The following is a 13,336-nucleotide window of genomic DNA, read 5'->3' as shown; positions in this document are numbered from 1 at the left end:
ATTATTTTTCAGGTATACATTCATACTTACACGCGCACACTTATACACGCATACAACACCACGATAATTTTGAACTAAGACAACCGATATGTGATTCGAGTGTAGAAGTATCAGGAAATTTAAAATAACCACATTTGAATGCTTCGGGTGAAAATGCTATGCAGGCAAGTGTTGTGCCCAGGAAAAGCACAACTGAGGTTTCAAGTGAAAAAGTGAAAAAGGAGAGGTGAGAAAGTATCGTCATAGTGATTTTGGGTGTGAAGGGGTTTCATACTCAAGTGGTGCTGCAGGTGCTAGTCTTTTTTGAGTGACTAATGGTGGCCCCTTGTGTCTGAGCATGGGTGGGTCACGGAGACCCAAAAATTGCTGCACCTCAGAAGAGAATACATCCGCATGCAAACTGTATATTGAAGGTTTTTGGTTATTATTTGAGGCATGGCGCTTCATCACTCACTGGTTCTAATTAAGAAACCATTGTGCTATGCACATGGTTTTGGTCTTAGTTGAGCCTCGTTTGTATTTTACGACAAAAGGTGGGCAAGTTGGTTGGACTCAACATGGCCTCTTTTCCCTTTTATGACGGTCCACAAGGTCATCCCTTTGTGTTCGTCCATGCGCAGCGCACGCATTCATCATCTCATATTTGCAAATGTAAAAAAATTTACATATTTGCTCGATGCCTGATTCCCAACGTGCACGAGCTAATTTGCTAATGGTGCAGCCCGGGATGGAGTCACCTGCTTCAGATAAACAAATAAATAAATACATATTCAATTATGTGCTCAGTTGTTACCTCCACCAAGGAAATGACTGTAATGTCGATGTTCCTTCATGGTAGTGAATAGGATTGTACTAAAACTGCTCGTAAACCTTGCATCCCTACAGTGTTGTAAGTATATTTGATATAGAGCACGGGAAAAAACTTTTTTTTTTTTTTGTGTGTGTGCAAATGACAGTATTTGTTTACAGAATTATGTTGTCAGTTGCTTATAAAATAAAAGTCATATTCTTTTTACCTCAAGAATATACTGTATATATTCAAAATCGGAGAAACTGGTAGTTTTGCATTGCTCTCTTTTTTTTCCCCAAAGCTTTATTTGATAACATAAATACCGAGTAGGATGTTAAACTGCATTCAGGAAATTTGGGGAGGTCGTGTGTCTGGGATTACAAAATCCCAATTTATGTTTTACAAAAAGGTACACCAAAGACCAATAAGACCGATTCTGTGAACAAAACCGAGAGGGTCCCTGGGCGTCGGCGTGCAGACAACAAACTTGCTGCCTTGTGACTATAAGTCTTGGATGCGCAAGGCTCGGCCTTCTGCTTAATGTGTGGTCGGTATCAGGGAGGGCATATGGCCAGAAAACCTCTGCTGCAATTATAAATTACGATGTCCAAATGGCCTGTTGTGGGAAAAGGTGTATGAAAAAAAGATGACGAACATTTGCTAACATGCTATAAGTCACTTATTCATTGGCCTGTCTTCTGCGCAGCCAGTCTGAGTTCAGTTCTCACTCAGTGATGGTATGAATGAATGAGAGTATGAATAGTTGTCTGTCTCCGTACGTTCGTTTGTTCGAAAAAACGCTATCAAAAAAATGCGTATTCCTTTTCCTATTAAAAAAAATGAGGGAACCTATTAACGAAAAATAGCAACTGTTTAAGAAGGAGGTGCTACTTTACTTAGCTGCACCAAGCAGCTCATTTAGCAAATACATACCAAGATCCATAGAGCAAAGCAAAGGGGCAAACAAAAACTAAAATATGTTACTGTTCATCAGCATTACAAGAGTTTAGATTATTTCCCCAGTGAATAATCCGTGAATGTTAATGAAACAATTGAGGTTTACGTCGGAGCTAAGTGGATGTGCTCCAATTAGGAGCTGCTCTAAATGAAGACTCGAGTTCATCAAGTTGCAGTACCTGAAGACATGCTTTAAAAAAAACAAGAAAAAAACAAAAAAAGAACACAATGATTAAACATTTATATGGTTTCACAATCATAACGGCCCTCTGAGGGAAATTGTAACTACAATGTGCCCCAGGACAAAAAGGAATTTGAGCTAAGGGTACATGTCATTTGCAACTGAGCATGCCTTTGTGTAACATATTATATTCGTGAACTCCCACCTATTTGCGGTCCGCTAGTCACAAATTCACCTTTTCCCTCATTTCTATTGAACCTATCTTTAGCTATCGTTTCCCCCCACCCCACACTGTACATATAGGCACAAGGTCCTCTTCTCAAATAAACGCTTGCCGGTCTCTGCGGTCGAATAAAGAGATGGAAAGGAATAATGAAATCCGCAAACTTTTCTTTTTTGCCGACGGAGCTTTCACACTCCCGCTTTGTTCCATCCACTCCTCTCCCCTTTGCACCAAAGACCCTCTCGTACTCATCTCCTCCTCTTCCTCACACTTCCCTCAGTCATCCCTCCCTTCCCGCCTGCCATCAAGTGTGAAATGAGAACGCGATGAGTTGACTTTGAGCGCAGAGGGGGTAAGCGCAATTGGTCTGTCACAGGAGAATGGTCTCGACAGGCTCGTCCTCCCACCGAAACGCACACCCAAACTCCACAACGTTGACTCCGGCAGCCGCTGAAGACGCTGCAGAGACACGAGGGCCATCACGGACCACTCGGTTATTGATCGCCATCAAAAACGCAGAAACGGCGGACGGCAAGTCGCTAATGAATCGAGACATGCAGGAGTGAGACAAACACAAAAATCACACCGACGACACGTTCAAGCTCCATCGAGATGCATTTAGGCGCATCTGAAGCAGCCATAAATACCCATTCGATGAGTTGATGCTAACGAGTCCTGACGCGAGGGCGACAGCGCTTTTGACTTTTTGCCTCTGAAAACATATTGCCCCCCCCGGCTCAATATATATATATATATATATATATATATATATATATATATTTTTTTTTTCTCCCCCCACTTTAATATTTAAGACCATCAAACAAATGTAAACATCAGACAAAAATAACCCAAGTAAACATGAAATGCACTTTTGAAATGATGATTTGATTTTTCAAGGAAACAAAAAAGCTCTTGAAAGATACCTGGCCCTGTGTGACAAAGTAATGCCCCCCCTAAACCTAATAACCGGTTGGGCCACCCTCAACAGGAACAACTGGCAGTCTTTCACGTCTGTGGAGATATTTTGGCCCACTCTTCCTTGCAGAATTGTTTTAATTCAGCCAAAATGGAGGGTTTCCAGGCACTAACAGTCTTTTCCAGGTCATTTCGATGGGATTCAAGTCCAGATTTTGACTGGGCCACTACAAAACCTGATTATTATTCTAATTTTTTTGTCATTCAGAAGATGACTTGCTGGTGTGTTTTGGATGGTTGCCCTGCTTCAGCTTGAGGTCACAAACAGATGTCCGAACAGTCGCCTTCAGGATTTTCTGGTAAAGAGCAGAATTTATGGTTCCATCAATCACAGCAACCCGTCCGGGTCCTGAAAATTTAACATCCAAAATAATCTCGCTGCAGCAGTATGACACATTGGCGAATCATCAGTTGTGTCAGAAAGAAAATTGTATAGTGCATTGGTGTTCAGTGTTGGGGAGTAATGAATTACATGTAATGAGGTAATGTAATTTGATTTAAAAAAAAATTTACATAATTGTAATTCGTTTTACAGTAACCCCTTCGTTTATCGCGGGGGTCAGGTTCCGGTATGAGGGGCCGTTAAGGACATTATTATTCATCACTTTATTTGCAAGGGGACAATGCAGTTTCATAAAACACAAACACATTATTCAGGATTAGCCTTCACACTTACTATTCAAATTCTTTCACACACACACAAACTACTGAAAGGCTCTCATAAGGACTACTTAAACACTCTCATACACACGAGTCTTGCTCTCATTTACACTACTCAAATACTCTCATTGACACACTACTCAAATGCTCTCACACACACACGCGTCTTGCTCTCATCAACACTACTCAAATGCGTTCGCGTGCGCACGTCAATCACATTCTGGCACACACCACTGCCATTCATGTCAATCATGCTCACACATGAATAGTGTAAATCTTTTATTAGCTAGTGCCATTATAGAGATGAACTGCACAGTGCACACACTCAGAGTGAAGTATTTCATATTTCAAATATGTATTATTTTGATGATTGTAGCACATAGCAAATAAAAAAAATCCCCATATTGAGAAACTAAAAATACGAGTCAATTAGTTTAAGAAAGGATTTTTAATGTAGAAATTAGGCTGGAATTTGCCTTCTGAAAAGTACGTCAGTGTTTAATCACTTCACACACGACACGGCTTCTGATTGGCCGACCATTACGTCATGTCCGACAGCACTTATACATTAGAAGCAGCCATTTTAAAATCAATGAGGAAAAGCGTTATTGTTATTTCATGCTGGGAACGTCTCCTTTTAGGTGACGCTTGTGATTGGCTCTCCCTGGTCATACGTCGGCAACCTTCCCAGTCCCCTCGTTGCGATTGTACGGCGCCGTGTGCAACCATATGCAGCACAACATGCAGGCATCCTTGTTATTTTGGTTTTCGACGTCAAAACAGTCGAAAGCCAGCTTTATGTATCACTCTGTTGGCCAGCTTGATTTTTGAATGATACAGAGAAAGCGCTTTCATTTAAGTCCTGCTCCAAATTGACATGTGAAAGTTTACAGATTTAAGACAATGAAAAATGCTCGAGTAAGAGTGCTGCAGTATATACTGTAAAAACAACATAAGTTAAAGTTCAATTGGCTGCTGCAAAGCCTGTGCATGGACGCCAAGATCTTTTAGCAGGCTCTTGGCGGAAGAAGCCACAAAATGTCTGCATCCTCTTTCAACCAGGTAGACTTTCACATTGCGTCTTCGTTGTCGCGCGTTTGCAGTATTGTTTTGAAATTAAAACCATCAATACTTCTTCTTGAATAGATGACGAGCGACCTATTTTGAAGTTTCCTCTTTGCAAACGCTTCACTCATTTGGTCAGCGAGTCAAAAGCGCTTATAACCGTATGTGACATGCTGAACGCTGCGACGGTTCCATATATTCACAATGTCTGTCACATAGATTACTTGTGATGAGATTTATTTCCCCCCCCCCCTTCACTAAAGCGTGTCAGCACCAGCGCACCGCCTATGAAACGACAACGATGGACGTGTACGCTTATTGTTTTTCTTTATTTAATGTCCTAAACGACAGCGACGTCCACATTGCATCACCTGCAGTTGTTTTTGTCATTGGTTAATATCGTCTATTTATTTAACCGCATTTGTTAGAACACCATATAAAAATGTATTCCCCAGAGAAACCCATATCTTGATTGACAGCCGGGTGATATTTGTGCCACAGTGGTGGGCAAGGACTAATTGGTCCTCCTCCCCAAGACGTCCCTGAAGAACAATGAATTGTGACGCACGATCCATAACTACAGGTGAGTTTCTTCCATTGTGCTTGCAATCCAAGTGCAATTAGTTATTAACCAAATGCTCTGAAACGCATTGATATTCTTGGAAATGACTGCCAGTTTCATTTTCTTCAGCAAAAAAAGACAAGGACAACTTATTGGTGAAATATGGACCATTTAAACCCCACAGGCCCTTTAAAAGCAACACGTACAGAACGGCTCATATGTGCCGTCATTGTTTGCTCACGCATGAATGATTATTCATATCTTATCATACACCAGCCTGTAAAGGACAACATTATCAATATTAGAGAGTGATGGCCGCGTGCAGGTGCTACGGGTGACTGATGATTTTGTTCTGACGGGCTGACAAAACAAACCGGCAAGCGCACTGTTCTCATTTTAGAAAAGAATACAAACCCTGTGAAAAAGAAAACATAGCGGCCATATTACAAGAATGAAGACGTTGAATTACCCGAATATAGACGTAATTACAAGAATAGTATTACTAGCATAAGTGTACATGTGCATTGTCCCTAATATTCCGATTTTTTTTTAGTCATTTTTACAACTTTCTCCTCATCGTAGCCTCCTACGTTATTCGGTGAACTAAAACAATTTTGTATTGTAAAATTACAATTTTATTCTTGTAATATCAGATTTGGTCTCGTAACATTGCGACATTTATCTCGTAATATTGCATTTTTATTTCCATCATTTTTACAAATGCTTTCTGTGAGTATTATTTCAGGACTTTTTAGTCATACTTTATTCTCATAGCATGCGTCTTTCCCCTCCAATTTACGACTTTATTTTTGTAACGTAACTTTTTTCTCACAATGCGATTTCATTTTCAGAATTTTAAAATGTTTCTCCTTGTATTATTACTATTTGTTTTGATTACATTTATGACTTTATTTATTTGTAATTTTATGATATTGTTTTTTTTTTAATATTACGTTATTCTTTTACTGTAATATTTTATTGTACCACCTAATATCATGAACTTTCCTTCCATTCTTGTACTCTTGCTACTTTCATAATTCTGTTTTTCTTGTAATTTTAAATTACAACTTATATTATCTATTATACCTGTATTACATCTTATCTTTACAATATTATTCCTTTTCCACAAAAATATAACGACTTTATCGTAACAGGAGAAAAACAAAACCTCGATTCTCACATTTGTACTATTTTTATGTCTTACGTTTCCGGTTTATTTTTGTGTTTCCAAAAGATGCATAATCTCTCCCTTTTCCGACTGTCCCTCAAACATAAATGTGACGTCATCATCCTGGCTGCTCGCCTAGTTCTCTCCTTCATCTGGTGAGGAGAATGCACGCAAACGCGCACACGCACACACACACACACTCTCTGTATGTACTGTACATGTGAGATTGGAGAGAAAAATGCGGCAGACTTGATGAAGAATCACAGAGGGATGCTGAGGAGGATGACGCAGTGCGACGGTGGATGGGATTAAAGCCACAACATGAGAATTGAGACAGCATGAATGCTTTCTGCATTCATCCACGGCACTGTGGATTTCACGCAGTAGTCGACAGTATTCACGGGAACGACTGTGAATAGACTTCCGTGCGCGTTCGTGAGCGTACAGCGTGTTCCTTTTTGAGGGATTAGTGCTCTTTTTCTTTCCTTTCTGAAACCTCGGCGACGGCGGTCGAATGTCAAAACAGGGAAACTCATTGCGGTATTCAAGTTCCTTTTATATGTTCGTTGAAGAACAGTCACTGAAGAAAACCTGAGGGAACTGAAGTGCACCGAACCCAATTATGAAGTTTACATTTTATATAGCTAAAATACTCAAGTCAAAAGGTAATCCAAAATTTGAGCCAATATTCCAAACTTTGATATTTAGTGTGTTCCTCATATATTCACACCCTCCCAGTTAAAATTGTTTGATTTGATTAAGGGAAGTTCAGCAACCGTTCACGTTTTTAATGGTATCTGAAACAAGCTGAATGTGGAATTTTTAAAGTACACTGTGATGTGCAGGTGGAGTCCTCACCTGGATGGGTGTCAACTGGACACAATCTTTGCTGCTAACAGTACTTTTCGATGTGCGTGTCTGCGTGTTCCCCATATAGGACTTCTACAGGGAGCATCCAAACTCAAAATCAAAGATGTTTCTTTCGGCATGTTCTATTCTCATAAAGAGGGAAAATGGACCCAAACAAATAGTACCAAGACTGACATGTGTCACAGGGGCATACATACAAATACAAGGAAGAATACGTCAAACTTTTGTAGTGGGGAATGATTTGGAAGACATGTACAGTACAAACATTCGCAACCAGTTGCTCCTTTATTTGTGGGAAGGGTCACGTCGCTACATAATTGCCTATCGTTTTCGAAATTGCCGAGCCTGTGCCTTGGTCCGACTCGATGATGACCGCGCACGTAAGGATTTGTGATCGTAAATATTGAACCGGTTTAACAATTACAATTGTCAGGACCCGAACGGTTTACGAGCAGATTGGTTGGGCAGAAAAAGCAATCGTACATCCCGCACCACAAGATAATAATTGACCAACCCAAGGACCCAACCAGTCAGCTGACTACACCTTTTGCCGAATAATAAACTAAACAATTGACTAACCATCCAACCGAATAATCAACCAAACAACTACCTATAACCACACAAGCAAATTATCAGCAAACTAATCAACCAACCGAAACACACACTAAGCCAACAACTAGTCAACCAAACAACTAGCTAGTCAACCGAAGAACTCACTAACCAACTAAACAACTCGTGTAACAACCAAAACAACTTGCTATCCAAGCAAACAAATAACCAGGCAACCAAACAACAATCTAAGAAAACGTCTTACCTACTAACCAACTAACTAGATATGCATACAACCAACTAACCAAGCAAACAACTAAGTAGTTAAAGTAACAGACTAATGAAATCAACCAAATAACCAAACAATTAACTAATCAACCCACCAAATAACCAAACCAAAATGGCAACTAAGCAACCAAATAATTAACCAAGCAACCACTAACCAAACAAACAACAATTGAACAAAAAAATTGATGAACAAACTAAACAACCTAACAAACTAATCAACCAACCAGACAACTAACTAACAATAATTCATTTGAAAAAAAAATAACCAAACAGCCAGTTATTCACCCAAAACTAAACGAACAACCAAAACTCGGACTAAATAATCATCCACAAAACCAAACAACTCACCATCACACGCATGAACAAACAAACAACAGATTAACTCATCAAACAAACAACCTTCCCAAAAACATCTATGAAAACAGCAACTAAACGAGCAATCCACCAACAAACTAACTGCTTCTACAAACAATAATGAAAAAAAAACTTCTCAACACTTTGGTATTTAATATGCTCAATACTATGGTTTTAGTTTGGCGTGGTTTGCAGTATGCAAAGCTGCAATGTTGTGCACCTCGTGCGATTAAACTGACCAGAATAGGATTGTGTGAATGCATCTCAGCAGGAGCTGATGCTTTTACAGGAAGACGCGTAAACATGAAGGTGGTGCGATAATGCCGTTGCACAGCGGAATCGCCGTGCACGAGCAGATGTCACACTGCATGTGACGACGTACAGTAAAGTCGTATGTGGGATCACACATGCGCCAACAAGCGGCGGATTAAACATCAAGGAGCAGCAGGATTAGTGCACAGCAGCTGCCCACTCGCCGGATATTAAGTTCTTCCCAGGAATCATCGCTCCTTGGGCATGTAGTAATTCAATGTTTGCCTGTATGAAGGAGGTCCTACAGTCATCGTTGATCTGATCCGGCTTCTAAATGTGAAAAGCTGAGCTGCGTTTAGTGCGAGACAAAAACGTTGCACGATGAACTTGAGAAAATCATAATCCCAAATATAAAGCGGGTCCTTGAGGGTAATAACAGGGACGGTTAATGTATTGTGCTGGTTGTCTCGAGTACACCACACTCTATAAGAGCTATGTTGTTTTTTTTGCCTAGTCACGTGTAGTGTCGCTCACGTTTCAAAATCGATTAAGATGTTAAAACACTACAGTTAATAAAAGTTCAAAGTTCAAAACCTACGGGCTGTATGCGTGTACCCTGCTTTAGACTCCAGCGGTGTTCCACTACTTCTGACCGTGCGCCACAACTACGTTTACATGTTGACAGTGACAGTCGAGGAAGGGCATGACTTTCTTTTCTTCACATAAACACCGACGTGTTGTCATTTAAAGTGTATCCTCAATTTTTGATTACATTCGGTGAACTTCATCGCAGTATTGTTGGGGGGGGTCATAAGTCTAACGTCGAAACCTGAGTAATAAACTCTTTTGAAATGACGAAATAAACAACAGGAAGTAGGCTTTTGCCAACTTTAAGAGTCACATCAAGGAAAACTAATTTGTTTGCCAGTTTGGTGAGCGACATATAGGATGAGAGTGCAGGATGCGTGACGGGCGGCCAGAGTCAGCGTTCTGTGCGCCAAACAATGCCGCTCAGGCTGCATGACAACGGACGTGTTACGGCACTCATTCACTCACTTTTTGAATGAAATGTAGTCATTTTTACAAACTGCTGACAGACACATCAGGAAGATGTTCGTGGAGTTATACCAGGGGTGGACAAAATACGGCCCGTGGGCCTCGTACAGCGAGGTCAACTCTTTAATCCGGCCCACCAAGTATTTGAATTATCAAGAGTCCTGTAATCCCCTAAAATTGGTGACTTAAAATGTTTGAATTCATTTTTCTATTGAATTCACTCATTACATAATTTTTAAAATGTTGTATTGTAAATAATCAAATTAAAAATATTCGCAAAATTGAGACTTGTACGATTATTTAAATACATACAAATATTTACTTGGTGAATATTCATAATTACATTCATTATAAATTCATGTAAAATGAGCACAAATTATTTTATTATGAATTGAATTGAATTATTATTATTTTCTAAATCGTCCATAGATGTTAATGCCAGTGAGAAGGGTCATTTATCTAATATATGCCCTGGGATTGAATTTAAGGTTTTATTGAACATTTGAGGCATATTCCTCCAGAAAATGTTGCCTGAGCTCAATCGTAGTGTGGTTAGCTAGTTCAGGTGTACCTAATGAAGAGTACTTGGGCTTTGGGCAAAGTACATCATGTTTTTATTTGTTATTTATTTATTAGATTTTTTTTAAATCTTATAGCCACAAGTCATTTTGTTTCTGGGGTCACGTAGAAAGCACATTTGTCACCCAGACCTTCAGTATAACTCCTGTTGCGACTGTCCGCCCCTCACAGCTCTCGTGCGTCCTCCCTCATGCGTGTGCGTTTTGTCTCTCAGTCGCAAAACTACCGGCCTTCCCTGTGGGTGCCACCTGGATGCTGAATGGATGCCGCTTTCATAGTATCCTCGATTTTTTTTTTTTTTCCTTTGCACTGATGTCAGCTTCTTCTCATTGCCAAATTTCAGTGTTTTGTTGTATTTATTTTTTTTTATATTTCAGGGGTCTAAAAAATAGTGCTTGGCTCTGCACCTTCATCCAGTGTTTCACCAAAACAGGCTTTCGTAAATTTTTCAATTTTTTAAAAATTCCTCAGCATCTTCAGTGGTGTACTTAAGTATAACCCCAATTCCAATGAAGTTGGGACATTGTGTTAAACATAAATAAAAACAGAATACATCCCTCCATCCATTTTCTGAGCCGCTTCTCCTCACGAGGGTCGCGGGCGTGCTGGAGCCTATCCCAGCTATCATCGGGCAGGAGGCGGGGTACACCCTGAACTGGTTGCCAGCCAATCGCAGGCCACATACAAACAAACAACCATTCGCACTCACATTCACACCTACGGGCAATTTAGGGTCTCCAATTCATGCATGTTTTTGGTATGTGGGAGGAAACCGGAGTGCCCGGAGAAAACCCACGCAGGCACGGGGAGAACATGCAAACTCCACACAGGCGGGACCGGGGATTGAACCCCGCTCCTCAGAACTGTGAGGCTGACGCTCTAACCAGTCGTACACCGTGCCGCAAACAGAATACAATGATTTACAAATCATGTTCGACCAATATTTAATTGAGTACACTACAAAGACAAGATATTTAATGTTCCAACTGATCAACTTGATTGTTTTTAGCAAATAATCATTAACTTGGAATTTTATGGCTGCAACACGTTCCAAAAAAGCTGGGACAGGTGGCAACAAAGACTGAGAAAGTGGAGGAATGCTCATCAAACACCTGCTTGGAACATCCCACAGGTGAACAGGCTAATTGGGAACAGGTGGGTGCCAGGATTGGGTATAAAAGGAGCTTCCCTGAATTGCTCAGTCATTCACAAGCAAAGATGGGGCGAGGTTCACCTCTTTGTGAACAAGTGTGTGAGAAAATAGTCGAACAGTTTAAGGACAATGTTACTCGATGTACAATTGCAAGGAATTTAGGGATTTCATCGTCTACGGTCCATAATATCATCAAAAGGTTAAAAGAAAAGTTCATCCCTCTGCGTCCAGACTGCACATAATTGGCACACGCCTCCAATGGAGAATTTTCTCACACGCACGCGATGTATTGTTGTGGAGGGAATTCAGAACGCTTCGCTTCCGTGCACTCGCCGCGGCCATCAGCGGGTTCCGCAGGTGCCTCGTTTCCTTTTTGTTGTTGTTTGCCATCCCTCTCCGTTCCACCGCCTCATATGAATTGTAGGAGGAACAACAGCACGATAGCAGACACAATCCACCGCTTTGCTTGCTTGTCAAACAGCCCGTGTGCACGCGTCGACGACAGTTGAGCGGAGATCTTCAGTCGGAATGGCAAAAAAATAACTTCTTCATGCCTTTTGCTCAAATTTGAATGCACAATTCTGGTCTTGCACAATGAATGCTAATGTGAAGAAGGCTCTCCTGTAATGGTGCCTTCAAAAACCCAAATGTAACTTACGTTCTCTTAACAATATCCTCTAAGAAGGTGCTCATAAGAGCTTGATTACATATTATATAATATATCATATTATGGCTAATAAAACGTCATTGTAGAGTGGGCAAAGAGGAAGATGATCATCAATCATTGATTAATTTGCAGACCAAATGGAAAAAGTGACAAATAGCTCGAAATGTGTTGTTTTTTCCCTGCTTTAAAAAGTCTACTAAATCTGCTTAACATCCTCTGGTGTGTCACGTTGATTGAAATCATATTGATTTTACATTTGATTCATCCTGGCCTGGCCCAATGAGACCGCTGTATATCCTCCAAGCTGTCCTTGACGAGACACATTGAAAGTATGGCGTGCGGACGGTCCGCCAAATCGAAAGTTAGCCCGATGTAAATTTGTCGTATGGAAATACACGGCATAAATATTGTCGTTTCGGTGCCGCTCGCTGCTCACGGCCATTTGTCAATAGTGTTAGCCCACAAAATATGACGGAGGCTCTTGAGGCTGCAACGCTCGACGTGGTTTAACTATGACCTTTTCATACCTGAAGGTTTTTTTTAATTTTTTTATTTCCAAGACGAAAACCACAACATAATATATTGAAGAATGTAATGTAAATTGAATAATTAACGGTGAACACCTTTTCTTTACTTTTTATAATTCACAAATGAACCTTTAAGATCAAAAAATATATAAATTCCAAAACTGATTTAATTTTTTTTTTTTTTTCACAATAGATTTTCCCATTGGAAATAATGGAAATGGAAATAATCAGTTCCAGGATCAAACCGTCACCGTGTCATGATGTAACATGCAATGGGCCTGATTCAACAATGTGTTTGTAGGAAGAGTGACATACGTAGTTGCTACTTCTAAAGGGACAGACTAGGAACCAAACCTCCATCACTGGATTTGTGGAAGACATTTTCTGACAGGTATGCATAAATTGTTTAGCTGGGTTGTCTTTCAATAATTTGGCAAAACATGATGGCTAGCCAGCGAGC

This window comes from Phyllopteryx taeniolatus, chromosome 3 (assembly GCF_024500385.1).
Source record: "Phyllopteryx taeniolatus isolate TA_2022b chromosome 3, UOR_Ptae_1.2, whole genome shotgun sequence".
NCBI lineage: Eukaryota > Metazoa > Chordata > Actinopteri > Syngnathiformes > Syngnathidae > Phyllopteryx > Phyllopteryx taeniolatus.
Note: the sequence above shows the minus strand (reverse complement) of the source record.